The 19,940-nt window shown below is 37.2% G+C and overlaps 1 long non-coding RNA gene across 2 annotated transcripts in view; it reads right to left on the bottom strand.

Moving 5' to 3' along the window:
• The window catches only part of LOC148677750 (uncharacterized), a 20,960-nt gene continuing 1,020 nt past the window's right edge, over positions 1–19,940 (bottom strand). The window contains exons 3-6 of one of the 2 annotated variants that reach the window (XR_015935392.1): positions 19,259–19,556; positions 11,485–11,686; positions 1,957–2,100; positions 1–1,849 (exon numbers count right to left, since the gene is read on the bottom strand). This is a non-coding gene — a long non-coding RNA (uncharacterized LOC148677750). The remainder of the gene's footprint in view (positions 1,850–1,956; positions 2,101–11,484; positions 11,687–19,258; positions 19,557–19,940) is intronic. The other variant, XR_015935393.1, reaches the window with a different exon arrangement.

The raw sequence follows: 19,940 nt of genomic DNA on the forward strand, positions 1-19,940 counted from the left end.
TTTTTGATTGTATTTTTTATTCTTGTTTCTGGGAGTCAGTTATAAGGACCAATGAGAGGGGAGGCTAGGAAGATTTTCAATTACAGTTTTTTGATTGTTGACAAAAATAACCCCATATATTCATTTAAAAAAAAGAGTTTACTCTTCAGTAAGTAAAACTTTGTAACTTGGTAAGATGAAATGTGGCACCTAACTTGGCTATGAAGTCATGCTAAACAATTTTAGCTGTGAGGAAGCCAACACCGGCAAGGAATCTGAAATCCAATACCCACCTTGAAACTTTACGACAGCCTCTCGCTGTTTTATTAAATAAGGAGTGAAGAAGGATAAAACATGAGGACCTTTTTATGTGATCTTGGAAGGATTACAGAGGAAAAAAATTGAAAAGTTTGAAGCTGGATATGTTTTCATTGTTTAGAATACAAACAAGGATGAATCAACTTTGGTGGAATTAACTTTTCCTGGTCCCGGTCTTTTAAATGCTGGTCCCCACTATTCTACTTCACAATAACAAGGTTAATGAAAGAATTTTTAGCATAGCTTCTGCTGTCTGACCTGCATGGGAGGTTGTGGGGGCCTGAATGCCAGGGAGCATTTAATTTGTATGGCTTTTCCTGGAACAACAGTCTCATGAGCAAACCTTCAATTGAATACCAGAATAAAGAAGTCAGAAGCCACTCAAAATAGTCCTTTAGGATATAAACACCTACATCATTCGCTTTAAGAATGAATGTATTATACAGTAGGCAATCACTGTGTGTGGGCTGACCCAAACCTCTCTCGCAGCAGAGTGACTTTCCCCACAAGTCTTAGATCTAGTGCTAAGCTATGTATTCACAATGTGCAAATTCTACAGGGACTGTGAACTGACAATATCATCCTTCATTTTTTCTTGTCAATTCATGAAATAAGAGTTGCTGTATTGCTCCCTGTTGGTGTATTTCTGTTTAAGAAGTTGCGTTCTTTAAAAAAATAAAATCTTGTATGCCAGTCACGTCTTTATTCTCTGCCTCGTCTGTGTCTCTATTCCCTTTCATTGGAAATAAAGTTTGGAGAGAGTAGCATTAATATAAGAATAAAAACGCAAAATTCCTTCTTTCCCACACAAACTACAAAGAAACCATACAGTACCCACAAATGAGATTGATGTTCATGGTCAACCACACCACCATTTTTGGTCATTGAGGGAGAGGTTCAAGACACTCACTACACTAAGGCAATCAATGGGGTGGGCTGCCCAGTTTCTTTCCTCAGTGGGACCAGACAGGGATGACACAGCAGTAACAGCGTCATGCCCAAAATGGTTCAGCAGCCCAAAAACATTCATAAAGACAACATACAGTAAAAAAGGTTTAAGTTAAGCAAAAAGAAAACACTGATTCATCACAAACAGCTTCAGCAACATGACGCAATGTCCAGATTAATGAAAGATGAAAGTTTAATGAAAGATTAATGAAAGTTAGAACTTCCCCCAGCACTTAGCTCTGTGTATTCCTTGTGCAAAGGTGAAGGAAAGCCTTATCATGGAACAATGATTGCAGGTGTTATCATGAGTGATGATTAAAGGTTGGTGGCTTAAGATATTTTTCCTCTGCATTTTCCAGTTCTGCATTGCTACAGTATCTTTCACATCCTGACATGCCTGATCTGCAGAAACCTGCTGTTTCTTCATAAGACTATTATTTGTCATTGACGAATTTCAGAATTAAACAATGCTTCAATGTTTGTGAGGAAACCAGTGGTCAAGGAACTTATACCATTGAACCCTCTGCTGAAAGACTGCTGACTGAAGTTTCGCTGACTCTTCTCAATTTCTTTAGCATTCATTCACCAGATATTCACCAGGATCCTGGTGTGTAAAGAAAGACATTTTTAGTGGAATTTTAAAAACAGTTCACAAGGAGGTCAGGCTCTAATCATGCCTAGCTACATATAAACTTCATGTTTGTAGCTCACCTGCTTGCTTTTTCATTTTGCATCCCTCCCTCCTCCTCATCTTTACTCTTGCAGCAGCACCCTGGCTCATTCCTCATAAAAGGAGGGGAGGGCAGCTTCGTCCTCACAGATAGATTGTCCTTCTCTCAGCCAGCTGAGTTAAGCCTATAAAACAAACTAATTTAACAAACTCCTGTCACACCTGTATCCCATCTTTAAAAGGGTTTAAGTGAACTACTGAATTATTGCCGTTCTTATTCTTACTGTCATTTTAAGAAGCAGATTTTGCTTAAATAATTGAAAAAAAATATTTTAGCAGCAATGATGATAACCCTCCACCAAAAGCAAGAAAATTCCTAAAACACAATCAATAATACAAAACAAATCATGGAAATAATCTAGCATTATCTTTTGTATAGGACCAATGTAATGTGCCGCTGTTTACGTGACTGCACAATGATTTTCCTAAACTTTGAAAACATGCTATGGCTAGATTTGATTCAAGTAGACAAAGTCTACAGAAGGGATGGTATGGTCACACCACTGCAAATATTAGAGAAGAGGCCTTGTATTCAGCTTTCTACATTACAACTTACAATACCAAAGGAAGGTCTGGCTTTGCCTAAATTGTAACTCTGTTTTTGGTCATTACTAAGGGCAGCCAGAGGGTGACTGAATTCTGGCTGAATTTGGTTATTACAGTTTCACGCAACTTGTCAAATTATGTAGCTCCTCAAGGCCCAATTATCTCTTATATTACAGAGTCACAACACCACATAAAACAAAGAAAAAGATTCAAATGTTCTTCATTGTTGCTGCGATATGGTACAATGGTTCAGGAGATCACAAGAATTCTCTGAATTTCAGGCAGATAGCAGCATGAATAAAAAGAGTTGTCAAATGTTAAATGCAGCTCAAAAATATTTTACTGCCATTTAACAATTTCAATTCTTTTATCCTAAACTCATACTATTTATAAATAAACTTAGCTTAGTTTAGCTCTAATATCTGCAGTGGTGTGATCACACCATCCTTAATTGTGCCTTGTCGTTATCCGTTGTTAGTTATAAATATACCACATAAATGCAAATAATTTGTTTTATGAGGGGCTACTGTACATACTATAATTTGACAAGTTGCAAAGAGTTAAAAGTTATTCAAAGAGTTTTAGGTGGCAGGAAATGAACAACCACACAATATTGTGGAGCCAGTTCCATAGACACCCCCATGAACTTGCTGTTTTTCTGACCAATAAGCCACCATCACCCAACAAGAATTAGAAGTCTTTTTATTCATGCTGCTTTCTGTCTGAAATTCAGAGAATTCTTGTGATCTCCTGGAGCATTGTACCATATCACAGCAACAGTGTAGAAAATGTGAAACTTTTTCTTTGTTTTAAGTGGTGCTCTTTTTTCTTTTTAATCACTCAAGTATGTAGACTAGAAAAGTTTATGAGGCAGACTAAATCAGTGGGACCTTGATTCATTTTTAGGGATATTTTGTCTGCAATTTTCATTACAATTATAATATACACAAAAACACAAATACTTTTAATTTTAAATATGGACAAATAAAAGTATCTGATATGCTGTGTACTTATCAAAGCACACATTACATACAGTACTATCTAAAACACACCCTTTGTCTGCCTGCTGAAAAGCCAGCAGACATGCAATAAGATTTGTAGATAAAGATATAGAATGTAAACAAAAAAATGAATGCACACATTCCTGAGCTCTAGAACCATTCCATTTACACATAGAAGGCACATGTGTATAGTAACTACATACACTATAGCTTTACAGAAGACGTCACACACAGTTTACACAATTATATGATTACACACACACCTGGCTTAAGAGACATCCTGTTTTTCTTGCATGATAGCCGTCTCCTTGTTTCTTATAACCCGATAAGGAAATACATCTTACCAGCAGAAACCTTGAAGGCCTACAGTTCTTTTTTTTAAACAAGAGCTCATTTACCAAATTAAATTTGTCTGCTATGGTTCATTTTGTATTAACATGCTTATGTTTCATTTATTTGGCCATGGTTAGCTATGGTTTGTTAGCACACCTCTCTATGTTTTATCATATTTTACCATGATACATTCATTGCACCTTCTTACACTTTATTCTTTATTCTTTTACAGTAGTACTGTATATGTTGATGGTTCTTTATCAACTGATAAAACAGAAAAACCCTGTGTAAAAACCTTATTTGTTTTATTTCTTTATATCTGAAATCTTTTTTTCCTGTCAGCAATGTCAGAGATGGAATCTACATGCTTTTCATATTGGACAACCGGTTATAACATGTCCCTTGTAAATACAAATACAATACAATTTCTGACAAAGAGAAATACAGTGATAATGAATTGTATTTCACTGTTGGAAATGGCTTGTTTTATCCCAAATATAAGATAACTTTATAAATGACAATCAAGGTGCGATAATGTACGTTAGTGTGGTGCATTAATATAAAGTAAAGCTTACATAAAGTATTTATATTGTCAGAAAAGATAAATATTTTAGATAATATTCTCCAAGATCATTTGCAAGGTAATGCAAATGTCTTCTCCAGTTTTATTAAATTAACCTTACATACCGACAGCAGTGGCTTTAGAATTATAATACAATTCTTGATTATTGATTGAATGGTATTAATTGCAAGTAATTACATAAACTGTCCAGCAAAAAATACCATTCAGATGACCAAGATTTAATATCTTGGTCATGTGTATGACCACACCTGAAACATTGTGTTTCCTTTCTTCTCTTTTCAGCTTGGAACAAACCTTTAACTTGTTCCTTTGCAAGACTTAATACGAACTCTCTCGTGCTCCACCTCTCTCTCCTTCATATTTGAAGAAGAGTCAACAGCTTTCTACTTTTCAGATTGGAATGACTCTTTATGCTGATGCAGCTCGGCAGTCTAAAATTTAATTTGATGTTGTATTCTTTTTAGGAATCCATAATTCCGTGATGTTGTCATACAATACCTGTCTCCTACACATCTTTTTAAACCCTGGTGACAATACCACAGTATCTGTCATTCTAGATTGTATTACTGACATTTCTCTACAGCTGAACTAATAAAACATTAGACCTGATTGTAGGGACTCAACAACAATTTGACCTATAAAGAAATTGACTTTGGTGACTTAACACCTAATTTGAAATCAAGGTGTTATGTTTGACCACACTTTAAATTTTCAGTCACATATTAAAATATTATAAACATATATTTCTATCATTAATTAAATATTTCCCAAATTACATCTTTTCTCTCTTTATCTGATGTGGAGAAAGAAGTCCAGACCTAGCCTTCATCCAGACTGGACTATTGTAACATTCATTTTACTCGAGTCTTACAACGCAAGCCTTATTACAGGTAAGGCCTGTACAAAATTCAGATGCATTACTATAGCAAAAAAGAGTACACGTGCAATATTACTCCTGTGTTGGTTTCCCTGCATTGGCTTCTAGCACCTATAGACTTTAAATGGAATAGCATAGGAATATTTGTCAGAGTTCTTGTCTGCCTATCAGCATCAATGTGCTTTGAGGTCACCTGATCAAGGCCTTCTCTGTGTTCTAAGGGTGAGGCCTAGAAGGAAAGGAGTGGTTGCTTTTTGTGTTTGGGCTCTGTGGTTGTGGAGTTTTATGCCAGATCGTGATAGAGGTTCAACCACAGTAAAATAAATGGAATCACAGAAACTTGGCTAACAGAGTGATGGTGAAGAAATTGAGTTTATAACTAAAGCTGGGGAGGGATGACAGCAGTCATGTTCAATCAGTTCCAGCTATCTGTAATCTTTGATCATTCCTGACATAATTTTCTCAAATAACAACATTTACAATGTACAGTATACAATATATAAAGCAGGGGGGCTGTTTGCTGAGATGTAGAGCGTCCCAATCCTGTGATAAAAAAACAATTGTAGAGTTTACCTTGGTTTACCTAGTTGATTACGTTGTGGGTAAATAATTGTCAATGAGCAGTGCAGTAACACACCATAAATATTACATTAGGACCACAAAGAAAAAAGAGAAGAAGGGAGGAAGAAAAGAAGAGAAATAAGGTCAGATCACAAGAGATAGGAGTCAGGAGGAGTTGGAACATGAAGCTTGCAGCAGGTGAGAGCCCCTACTTCATGATCATCCAGACAAAACCTGACTGCAACTAGGTATTTGAACCTTGATAGAGAGAGCTTGCTGTTCTGTGTTTTTAGGGAACTTGTATTTCCTGTGTAAAAGATATCATGGTTAAAGACAGTCTTTCCTGTTTGTGGGTGCATATTTAGAATAGGGAGATAGGCTCCCATTTATTTTGTGGCATCCAGGTTTGCAGAGAGAGAGAGATTTATCTACAGGTTGTATTGTATTTATTTTAGAAGGCAGCTTATCTCTTATTTTGGTCTCTGTAGGCATTATTTAAAAGTTGATTTAAGGTGATTCAAGAGTTAGGCCTCTCGACCGTTTTGTCTGTACATACTGCAAATATAGTAACGTTGTGTTGTGTGTTTATGTTCTGTGTAGCGTACAGTAGTGTTTGTATTGTCCCTGTTAATAAAGATTTGTTTAAACAAGTGTGTCTGGATTATTACACTTTTCACCAAAGCTGTGCAAGAGAATAAAGAATTCAAGTGCCGCTAATTATATCAACCACTGGGGTATATTCTGGAGCAGTGGTTCTCAAACTGTGGTACGCGTACCAGCAGTGGTACACCATATGACCCTGGAACTTTGTCATGTGCGCTGAAAAATCGGGACGGGTTTTCATATTTTCTATTTTAATACGTGTCGAATATGCAGCCTACGTACTACGATACAGTGCGCGCTAATACTTCAGTGGACACAGAGCTACTATGTAATTCTATACCACTCTATAGGAATGCGTGCTACGGACGCAAGTGACCAATTGTATTTAAAACAAAAGCTATCTCCAGCAAATAGGGAGGTAGGAGAATGTGCGTGATTTTGGAACAATGTTGTAAACACAGGAATGCATAGAAATACGTGCTACGAGCGCTGGTAATCTTGTGAGCACAGGAAAGCGTGATAGATAACAGAAAAATATTTAAGAACTGTTCTAAGTTAATTTGAGAAAAATACACTGAGCGTCTCTGTGTTTCGCTCCCATGCGCATGAAATAAAAACTTAAAATAAATACAGAAATAAAAATGGAAACACGGAAAAATGCAAGCTTGCGGATTGCTAAAGCAGGTAAGCCCCACACTATTATGTGTGGAGAAAAAGCTGCTAAACAGTTCGACCTGCTGCCCCCCCCGAAAGACACGGTCACTTATAGAATTATTGATATGGTGGATGATATTAAAACGTACGTTGATAGAGCGCGTTAAGATGAGCAGATGTTTTTCACTGCAATTAGATGAGTCTGTAGTCGATTTGGCCAATTTGCTCGTTTACGTTAGATACGAGTTTGAGGGTACGTCCCATGAGGACTTTCTGTTCTGTAAGCCGCTACCAACAGGAACTACAGAGGAGCACATATTTCAGCTTCTGAATGAATTTATCGAAGAGAATGGCATCGACTGGATAAAATGTGTCGGAGTTTGTACAGACGGTGCTAGAGCGATGACAAGCCGACATAGCGGTGTAGTGCCACGAATTAGGTTGCTCCAGAAATTAATGGACGCATTGCAACATTCACCGCGAGACCTTTTCCGTCAAGAAAATGCCTGACGATTTAAAATCTGTTAGACTCTGTTGTGAATTGTATCAAGGCTCGAAAAATTAATTCACATCTGCTTTGCTCGACTAAATAGGCTCACCCCTCTCACTGAAATGGTGCTTTTTTATTATTTTTATTTGTTGTTGTTACTGTTTTTTTTCTGTATAACGGTTTGAGAAGCCACCTTTAAAGGCGCTTTATCAAATAAAGTTTATATTATAATATTTATTATATGTATGTGTGAGTGTGTGTGTACGCGCGCTCATGTTGGTCATTGAGAATTTCTGGGGTTCCTATGAGATGATGACTTGTAGGTGGTACTTGGATGCTTTGGTTGGATTAGGAGTGGTACTTGGTCCAAAAAGTTTGAGAACCACTGTTCTGGAGAAATCACTTACAAGTTGGGGGTTATGAATAATTATTTTACAAAACGAGACTAAACCGCTTGGTCAATTAATGATTTTTAAAATTTTCGGAACCCACTCTGTATGGGATCCTCCTCCACCTACTGTATGACCAGGACGTTTAGCCCTCAGCCAAGCTTGTTAAATCTTATTTACTCTACTGTGACTAAAACCTTCAATAAACCTTTCAATACACTTAATTATTGGGTGAATCCCTAGTGAATTTAGCATTAGTGGATATACAACATTCAGGACATTCTGGACAAACGGGAAGGATAGAAGAGGGGTTGTGCTAAAAAGAGCTCTCGGGCATGTAAATCAAGACTCTGTATGAGCCAGATAGAAAAATATTCATAGGCCATAGTATTAGGAGTATCCTATATTCAGCATCACATTCAGGTATCAATTACAATACAGTTTAATATAATATTATCAGGAATGTATGTGAAAAGATGTTATCATTGTAATTTTTCATATTGATCAGGAAAAATTGCTAGGGAGTCATTTTGAAATTGAAATGGAAAAGATAGGCATTATGAGTGACTGCTTAGTTATCCAGTTCTTAAGGGTACCTTCAGGAGGGAATGCCTCAGAGGAAATATAACCATTAGGCAACCGTGATCAGCAAAAGGGATGCTTTAGAGTATACTTTGAAATTGGACAGGCAGAGTCCAAAACAAAGGCTTACCATTTCAGGAAAGCAGACTATGAAGGATCAAGAGAGAGCTAAAGGAAGTAAAACAGGACAGAATTGCTATGGAATCAGTACAGAATGATGGCAATATTTTAAAGATGTTCTACTTGATGTTCTACCCATTAGTAAGTAAAAACTATAAAAAAAGCAAATTTGATTAAGCAAAACGCCTCAGAAATTATAAGAGGAAATGTAGAGCAAATGAGTAATAAAAATGAAATGGTTAATAGATTAAATAATCTATTAAATTACTATTTCGCTCATTTCAGAAAGTAATCAAAAACATCTCACAGACTAAGCAAAGAAAAAGTTGTATATTAATGAAATTTATAACAGATGTTGATGGAGAAGGTTAAATCCTAATCTTGCTTGGTATCCTCATGGGCAGACTGACATTTCCTGATCTAGTCAAGTCACGAAAATTGTATACAGTACATATTTTGTCCATTTACCACATTCATTAGAATATAACGGAACTATTGAAAATAGTCTAAACTACCGTACTGGTTAAATACTTAGGCATTTTTAATGTTGATTCCATAAACCTGAAACAAACTATAACATTAATGCTTTTTCAATTAGACTGTGTGTTTTGGAGTTGAACTTTATTAAGAAGCATTGTTTTTGTCATGTGTTGAAAGTTGAAAACTTGAAATAGTTACTGGACATTTGTTTCTGAGAATTTACAAACACAAACGTAAAATAATTGCATATTTAATTGACAATCATTGTAGTATTTTATACATTTATTAATTTAATTCTTTCTTCCACACAACATCATTTTCAAAACTGTTTTTTACTGCTTTCATTGTGTCCTTGCTGTTACGTTTTTCTGTGGCAGCCCGATATTTTCCTATTACGCTTTGAAAATTAAACAAAAAAATGTTCCTCTAAAAACGTTTGTTGTAGAAAAGAATATTAAGGGCAGCGAATTGACAGAATGTTCAGACCTTATCATTCAAAATTAGATGAAGCTGTTAGTCCCTTAAATTCTGGAAGTGAGCATACAATTATACACAGAATCTTAAAAATGTATTTCAAAGGTTTCTGGTAAGAATAGACATTAGGAACCTTAGTAGAAACGGTTTGTTTTCATGCCTAGTTTGAATTGCAGCTCCTTACCTATCAGTAAGTAACTATGGGTAAACACATTGTCTTCAACAAGGCAATAAAAAAGTGTGCTCCAAGACATAATAAGATTAGGTCAGAAAAACAGAGTGAATCATCTGAGAGGTGATATGGGGGTTACTCTGTTAGTCATTCCGTTGGTATTACATCAGCTTTTCAATACAATTAAGCCTTCATTGGTGCTTTATGCTTTCACAAGGCACAGCATATTACACCAACTGAGAGGAAGGAAAAAATGTTTGTATTAAGAAGCCAATGTGTTTTTCAAATGAAAAAAATACCACACTGATAGCCAAGTAAACTTAACTCCAGGAAACACTTTGGTCCTTCACTTAGTGCCAGCCTTTAGTTTTACGATATAATGAGAGCAGGAAAATATGTGCCAAAGGAAGTGATTGATATTGTTGAATGATAATTACAATTTACTATGGTTCATAAACCTGTTCTTAGGAGATATAATGTTTAAGACCTTGTGCTGTGTAAATCGCATTTTGTCAATTGCAATGCTTTTATTCACACTGTTGTACCATTTGATCTACAGTAAGTTATTTGTATAACTATATTGAACTTAGTATAGTTAAATACAGAGCAGCATGGCGGCATAGTGTTTAGCATTGCTGTCCTGCAGCACCGGAGCCCTAGGTTTAGTTCCTGGGGTGCATGTGGTTTCATGTTTTATCTGTGTTTGCATGAGTTTTATCCTACAGTCCAAATATATACTTGTAGGTTCATTAGATTCATACTCACATGTTGTGAGTATGTGCATGTGCATGTACAGTATGCGTCTATGTGTTCCCTGTGATGGCATCCCGTTCAGGATGTATCCTGCTTTGCGCCTGTTGCTTGCTGGGATATACAGCTCCTGTGTGGTCCTGTATTGAATAAAGTGGTTAGAACATGGATGAATGGATGAATAGTTAAATAGATCCTGATGTCAACTTTCCATTTCCATACATAACTGAATTGATTGTCCAGGAGGATTTGTGAGAATTAATGTTTTGCCAATATGAACCACATTAACTGCGAAGTTTAAAAAATAATAGCTTTTGCACTACATAGTTAAATGACGAAACTTAATAATGTCCTATATATGAGGTCAATACATGCTGAACACTAAATGACTGACTCATTGAACATGTTGGTTAACTTCTGGATACTGACTGTAAATACCAAATTTTGGTTGCAATAAGTATACAGTATCTTTCCTTTGTTTATATGCACTTATGATCTCATCATTTCATCACAAGGGTGTCTTTGTGTGGAGCACAAGATTCAGTTTATTTCACATAAATGAAACATTAAATGGTTTCTTAATTTTCTTAATACCAATTGATGTGAATATGAAGACCTTTTCAATTAATTTTGAGGTAAAATGGTTAACATTAACTTCATTCCAAGGAAAAAAGGATGATTCACTGCCATAGATTCATAAATAATTCTGTTTCATCCATGTTCTGTGTTATTTTTTGTTTTGTTTTTTGCAAATGCTCTCATAAAAAGCAAGCAATAAATGTATGTTACATGCAGTGATTTACTTTTACAATACAGAAATTTACTTCTGTGAAAACTGGCTCTGGAATGAGTGTGTGTGTTTATGTGTGCCCAGCGATGGACTGGCATCCCTACCAGAGTGAATCCTGCCTTCCGCCCATTTTGGCAGGGAGAGTGTCTGTTATTCCTCTTTAACTCCTGTGGGTGACATACAGTATCACTCTCTGCTCCATCTTCCTTTGTGGCAGAACGTGATGAGTTTCTGCTGAAGCTTCTGCAGAGGGTGGCTCCAGACCTGTGTTGTTTTGCTTCTGCTGAAGTCGCTGGAAATTCTTATCTAAAGTGAAGGAACAACAAAGGCTGAAAATGGGATTATATGCATAGAGATGCAGACAGGCAATTGCATTGAAAAAGCTCTGGTGACATCTAAGCAGTAACAATTACCACTTTTTCCATTTTGGCTGACTCGGTAATGAAAAGCTTGCAATCACAAGGACATAGACAATTCTAGTTAGCCCCTTGATGTCTTAAGATCAGTTGCATGACCTGCTGCCCCCATATTGGAGTACTAGATAAGAAGTGTATAAGGCTCAGCATATTGAATACCTTTCCAATCTCTGATCAGTGGAATTATTTTGTTCTTGTGGCCAAAGACTATATTGCAAAGTATCCCAAGGTACAGTATACAGTATGATCTCACTGAAGCACTGCTAAAGAGACATTTTCTGTACGCCTAGAGAATTCCACTCAGACCAATACCGGAACTTGAAATCTGAGGAAACTCTGGGGATTAAGAAACACTGAACCACACTGCTGCACTTCCAAAATGTGTGTGCAGATGGAGAGATTTCATCATATGCTCTGTACTTAAATCTCACCAGAAAGTGTACAATCTCCAATTGCTACTGACCTTGGTGCAATTAATAAAATTAGGCTGCATTCTAGCTTCATTATATGTATGTAATAAGCTTGTGTTTGTCTCCCCTGCAGTTGCAGTGCCAGATGGGTCAGTTTAAGTATGCTACGTGTTGGATGGCAATTATTAATTTGTTTCAAACTAGACTGAGGCTTCTGTTTTAATCCGGAAGTGTTACACTGATCTGTGGGAGCAGTTCACAGCCAAAGACAACATTTAGATCAAACAGATATCTAGCTGCTGTTATAGTATGTAACAACCTATTCCTCCACGCCTTTCATATACTATAAAGTGGGATTATTTCAGGAATTCCATGATATTAATATTGAATTAATGAACACTATTTTCCACATCATTATCCTTGCAACTGTTTTAACACTTAAAGTCTTCAAATCATTTTGGAAATAGTTTCCTATTGAAATAGAACACTTAAACATTGCAATTAAGATTAGACACTGCTGCGGGAGATAATATTGGTCACATAATTTATGTTAGATTTTATTAAATATCAGAACTTTACTTATAAATAGGCAGACAATACTGGATACTGTTTTTAAAAACATTGTCACAATTTTAAAACAGAAAAGGGTACTTCATATATGCATGAAAATTAAATCTTACATCTTTTGAAAATTTGGAAATAATTTGTGCCAATATCTGAAACTTTGTAAAACAAGCCAATTACACATGGGGGACAATTTGGAGGCTACGGCAAAGGACGAGGGGGGAAATTTGGCCGGGACACCGGGATAACTCCCTAATCTTATTGAGAAATGCCCGGGGACCTTAAATGACCACTGAGTCAGGACCTCGGTTTAACATCTCATCCGAAAGACGGAATCGTAATTGTTTACAGGTGAATATCCAGCAAGAGGCTCCATTCAAACGTAAAAGAGTAATTAAATGCTTTCCTCACTTTAACATTGGTTGGGAACTAGCTGGCGCCTATCAACAAATTAAACTTACAGCATAAATTGTGCACTACAGCAAAACGTTTTGAATTGTTACTCCTACTGTAAGTACTTGGGTATTGTTAAGGGTAGAACGTATTCAGTTATTTGGGATTTTTTGCAGTGGTATGTCTCTCTTAATTATTTTTTCCTGTATGTTTTTGGTTATAATGAGATGTGAGCGCAAAAAAAGTACAATGGATCAGAACAGAGACTGGGCGTTGAACTAGAAGTATGTCATATGGTATGTTAAACTGCAGGAGAGCACGGGGCTTTCCACAATCTGGTCTAAGCCAGCTCCACCCACAGCAGCCTGCTGCAGGCTCCAGTATCTACAGTCACGAGTATCTTCTTTAATAACACCATTTTAAATGCAAAAAGAGTATTCATTAGAGATTTCATCTTTAGCCAAAGTAAGTGTGGTTTTATTATGACAAAAAACAAGTGTTCACTGCTTTAGACAATTAAGAGACTTTGCAGTTTATACTATTTTAGAAAGACCAGATATTGATGGTTTGTCTTAAACATCTCACAAAATACTTTTTTTTACTTAAACGTCCGTTTGAAAAAGTGTTTCAATCAAAACACAGCCCGAAATCAAAGGTATATTTTAGTTAATGCTTTTTTTAATGTTAAATACATTTAAAAAATCCCCTGTGATAGTGTTCAGACTCAAGGATATTAAAACATTCATTCTTACCATTTTTTACAATACAGTACTATACTTGGGACCTACAGTATGTATATCTATGTTTTTCAAGATGGTGAATAACAAATGTCTTCACTGGGTTTCTAAACAGGCTCAAAAGTTTTTATTTGATATGTAAGACATTCTCATTTTTAATGATCTTCTTGCCCTACAGTTAAGTGTTCAATTTTATATTATTGATAGTAGTGTGATGCCAGCATGACCAAAGTTCATGAGAGTCCCACATCTCTCACAAAAATTCCAACAGATATTTATGTTATCTTGTATCATCATTTCTATGTAACAGACCTTGTGAATTTTAATCCATAATCCTGAAAATGAAGCTTTCTCTGCTCTGCTTTTTTTATTTCAGGTGACATTGTAAAGGTACTAACAAAACTGTAGCTATCAAAGTCTGTAACAGGGAGAGAGACACACTTGCCATGAGTCCTGGAGTCAAGTTATGGGTTGATTGTTACTTTTTGGTGGGGATCTTGCTGAAGATACTTGCTTACTTTCATTTGAAAGCAGAAAGATGGAACCACCCACCCTGGACAAACACTAAATGTAATGGGGAATATAACAGCACTGACAAGAGCAAGCAATTGCCTCCTGTAAAAACAAGATCAAAGGACTACAAACCTCCAAAAGGTTTCTGTCAAAACCAGTGGTAGGAATCTGCCCAGTTCAGATATACAGTACATTTGTGTTTGTGTAGGTGCAGAAGATGTGTGTGAGGACTGTATACAGAAAAGCTGGGAAATTATTCTAAGCATGAAAATAAACTGTAATTGCAACCACAAACATTTAGGTATTATAAATGAATCATGCTTCTGCATGGGATTATGAGGCAACTACAAATTAAAAGTAATTTCTTTTTTAGAAGTGTTAATTATGTGAAGTGCTATTTTGTGTAAAACAAACATAAGCTAGTTTATGCAGTTCACATGCACAAAATAATAAACCATCTCTCATTATTTCTCATATTTTTGCTTATTTGTTTTTACAATGCACTAGTAAGATATCATTTACATGTGTACAACCTTGTTTACAATTTTACAAAAAAAAGATATTTCTTATCTGGAATCTGTCCACATCACAGCAACAAGATACAGTACAGTTCAAGATCTAAAGTAAGATGTACAGTAACTTACACTGACTGTCTCTTCATCAGAGAACATTACTAACAGAGAAAGTGTCATGAAATGGTGGCAGGAGATCCTCAAATCAATTAGTCACCAAATGAACATGAGCAGAATGGGCTTCTCTTGTTTGTAACCATACGTTTTTTAAAAAGACTATTAGATTTCCCAGAGATTAGTGGACATATGCTCTTGTAATTAGACAAACTTATATTATAAACTTATATCATAACAATATAGAAAATTGGCTTTCACGTTACATTAACATGGGCTCCCTGATGAGAGACATATTTTGAGAAATCCCCGAGGGTGTTAAGTGGTCAGTGACAAAACACATAAGCTCTGCCAGCTCTAAATCTTGTTGGTACGGTTAATCACACAAATTTTGAATCCTTATAGCAAAGGAAATGCAGAAAAAAAACAAGATCTCATGCAGGAAGGATATGAATCACATCTAATAAAGCAGCAGTCACAAAGCTTTTAAAGTGCAGTACCTTTAAGCTACGTTTCACTGAGATGTACTGTCTTGTATTTACCTGCATAGATATGTAATTCACTTTAAAATTGTAGTGGGGTCTGAATACAGCAATAAAATATACTTTAAGATAAAACCTCCAAAATAAGTCTAGAATAACAACATTATATACAAAGAAGTTACTGCAAGCAAAATTCAGTGCATCATTCTTTTAGTCTATACAGGCACATTATGTACATTATACTGTATCATATTCTAACACGTGATTATGATTTTTTTAATGCAGTGCATTAGTGGTAATGCTCATCTTAATGACGTGTTTTATGACAAGGCCTATGCAATCTATGAGTGATGCAGAATGCCTTTTTGTCTCTTACAGACAGTTTTTCTTTTACAGTGGGAGGGAGCATCAACTCCTTGCAAAACAGTTACACATTTCACAAAATCTTTGATGAAGCACTGCTAAAACATTGCCTTCAAGAACAGTAGTGTGCCGCCTGGAAGCAACAAAAGAGATTTTTTTTCCATGGATACCTCAGTGTCTGACAATGAACCAACTGAAAACTTGTGTGGCAGCTGTTCACAAGCAATGCCCCAAAGGCGCCCTAACAAACACATTTATGGAAATTTCTGAACTTAGCTGCACTGCAAACCCTTGTCAATTCCATTCCTAAAATGGGCGAGGAACAACATGCTGTTCACAGACATACAGCAAAAGCAGATAAATCTGCGTCTACTTCAGTTTCTCATTTTTTGATCAGCAATACGTATTTTTGGTGGAAGTCTCAATGTTTCTCTATCTTTCTATTCTTCTGGCCTTTCTGTGGTTGTCTATGAATGTATATATCTATCTGGATGCATTATTTTTTCCATAATAATGCACTGTATTATTCCATTGCAGTGTCATTATTATGCCTCTCTCTGTCTTAAACAATGCACATTTAAATGTAAACAGTTCCAGAGGCATTTCAGATATAATCATTACTTATAACATTTTACTTTCAAAATAAAATTACTGTTCTGTATGTCACATCTTGTAACATAACCAAGAACAAAATATCAGAAACAAAATAACATGTACTGTACGAAGAAGAACTGAAGAAGGCTTAACAAATGAAATATTCCTCTAAATAAAAACAAAACAAAACCTTTATTTGATTCTTTGCAGCAAAAGCACGCTGAGTCAGCTTCCCACTTGAACCTCATACAATAAATAGATGTTATAAAACTGTAGACCCGGCCAGATGTTTTTTTAATCTAAATGGAATTATAACAAAGGTTAGATCCTAATCGCGCACTCTTCCGCTCGCTTAGTTATATATGTCTCGCACCCGGGACTTCCCGTAGCTCTCCTCTCTCATACCCCTCCTGCCTCCCTTTCCAAACCCCAACAGCAGCTCCCTGGCTCCATCCTCTGAGTATAGTGGGAGGATCTGGTCAGCCGTGCCTTTCTGGCAAAGTCACAGATCCCTTCAGCCAGGTGAGCAACTGTACACCCAAATGCACACTGCAGTTCTCATCTCTCTCTCACATTTATTAGGATCTACCCGAACTACTGAAATATAACTTACTGAGGTACTGTCATCCTTTAAATTTTATCGATTGCACTTTATACATCCATTTTCACCCCCAAAGGATTCAAAGCATTTTACAGATGTCATACCACCTGGGTGACGTGGTGGCCATTATCCACTGGCAGGTCCACTACACAGCGGTTCAAGAATAAGAGGAAGAAATTCCTTCAGTAGTTGAATTATGAGGGAAATTTAAGTAAGGCCAGATAGTTCAAGTGGAGAGTGGAATGTATCCTGAACACCAGGGTCAAGAGAGGGGATTTTTAGTGAACAAGCAGCCAGGAACATGTCCGAATGTCTTTTCTGAATAATGTAATCCAGCAGTAAAGTATCCCTGGTCATAACAATGGGGCATTTGTTCTGATCATTTTTGTCCAAAGGGATGAATGCCTTTTACTTACTGCAGGAAATATTTTTTTTCCGTAGAGGTCCCTCAAGTCAATATGGACTAGGGTCATCCATGGTCAGCTTTTGAGATCTAACATGATCAGTCTATTTTTCTTGTTCCATTGATTGAGTGGCACTGTTAGTAATAATCTAATATTAATACTGTAATTTGTTTCCGTTTGTATCACTAAGTGTTGACAACACGGACATGGAAGCAGCAGAAGGCAGGTTGAGGTGCTTGCAAGAATTTGGATTTGTTGTCATTAATTATTCTAGTTATAGTACAAATGAAAAAAAATAAACAATTATTTCAGAAGGAGGATCTTGGTATGGAGAAAGGAGGCATGGGCTCCCTTGGTATGGCGCTGCCCTTGTGGGCAGTACAAACATCTCCGTGGTGGCAGTAGTCCTTAATAATAATAATAATAATAATAATAATAATAATAATAATAATAATAATTGCTAACACTTATATATCGCTTTTCTGGACACTCCACTCAAAGAGCTTTACAGGTAATGGGGACTCCCCTCCACCACCACTAATGTGCAGCATCCACCTGGATGATGCGATGGCAGCCATAGTGCGCCAGAACGCTCACCACACATCAGCTATCAGTGGGGAGGAGAGCAGAGTAATGAAGCCAATTCATAGATGGGGATTATTAGGAGGCCATGATTGGTAAGGGCCAATGGGAAATTTGGCCAGGATGCCGGGGTTACACCCCTACTCTTTTCGAGAAACACCCTGGGATTTTTAATGACCACAGAGAGTCAGGACCTCGGTTTTACGTCTCATCCGAAGGACGGCGCCTGTTTACAGTACAGTGTCCCCATCACCATACTGGGGCATTAAGACCCACATGGACAGCAGGGTGAGCGCCCCCTGCTGGCCCCACTAACACCTCTTCCAGCAGCAACCTTAGTTTTTCCCAGGAGGTCTCCTATCCAGGTACTGACCAGGCTCACACTTGCTTAGCTTAATATTGTGTCTAATCCGCTACCAATAGAACAGTGACTCCCTTCCATTTTCCATCTCCTCAGGGGAGTGTTTACACTGCATGGCAGAGGGCACTCACTGCAAACCACTTAGACTTTGCACTCCTTCCATAGTGCAGCTTCCAGGTATATGCTTTTATTGTATTTACTTTTGTTTACTGAACTCCGGATTGAGAATATATAAAAATAAAACAGATTGAGAGTAAAACGGATGAAAATTTCTCCTGGGAATTAAATGCTACAAAACTAAAACAAAACCCCCCAAATGCCAGAATTCCCGTCTACAAAGTCTACAAAAAGTGTTAGAATTACATTAAGAATTAGAATAAAATTATGCACAATTTTTGCAGCTTCTAGATTTTACACTCTGCTTTTAAAAGATATGATAGTTTTTTTTTAATTCTTTAACTCCTTGTTTTATTCAGATTTATTTTTTCTCACTTTAAAGGAAACATTATTTTACTACAGATCTATGGAATGCCATAGCATAGTGTCCTAAATATTATAACAGACAACAGGTTTTAAAACATAAAACAAAAGGAGAAACTACACCTTCTGCACCCTCACATTATCCTTTCTACTGTAGTTTTTCATCTGCTGCTGTGAACTGTGATCATTTACAGTGTTTTATCATTTTATGCTCAATCAAAATAGCGATCATAATTCAACCCGAGGGAACATACAAAACAAGACAATTCACTGGATTTAACTCTTTTTTTCATCAAAACATGATTACATACCATTTTAGCACACAAAGAAAAAAATATTATGTTTATCATACCATTTCTTACACCACACCACCCACCAGAATGGGGGTGGAGTTGTTCTGGACCCAATAGCAAGGGCTTTGCAGTCCAGGAGAAGTGACTGGTGCACTCCGTAATGGACTGCGCTTCACTGAGCCAAATGCAGGAAGGGAAACTCAGGGAAGGGCACTGCTGGTCAGTCTGCAATTGGACCTAGGCAGGACAGGTCGTAGAACCTCGGGGCAGTCCACCAGGCGGCACACAGGGTACTGTGCTGATCAGAGCACGTGCTCTTCATAGGGGATCTTCTCCTGAGCCCAGGCCAAGGGCACACTGTCAGGGCAGAAAGGGGAGGCAAGTCAGAGACCGAGCAGAATGCTGTGCTCACTCCAGTCCAGGTCCAGTAGAGTCCCAGGGCAGGTCAGAACAGGACAGGCTGGAGAACAGGAGAAGGCTGGCAGGGGGAAGTAGAGTCCAGGGGAATGGAAGCAGGACTTGAGTGTAGGACAGCTCCCTTGCGCCCAGTGCCTCGGAGGTCGAGCTTCACACCGTTCTCCTGATGCCGGTGATGAAGCAGAGCATTGGGACTGACAGAAGTGCCTGTCCAACACCGCTCTCATGAGCCGCTAGACCCTGCTGCCAGAGTTCTGCAGAGGATGCCTCCATGCCATGTGCCATGTGGACCTGTGAGTGCTACCCACCTCCAGTGATGGGCCA

Source organism: Lepisosteus platostomus, chromosome 1, assembly GCF_059453375.1.
Source record: "Lepisosteus platostomus isolate fLepPlt1 chromosome 1, fLepPlt1.hap1, whole genome shotgun sequence".
In the NCBI taxonomy this organism is placed as follows: domain Eukaryota; kingdom Metazoa; phylum Chordata; class Actinopteri; order Semionotiformes; family Lepisosteidae; genus Lepisosteus; species Lepisosteus platostomus.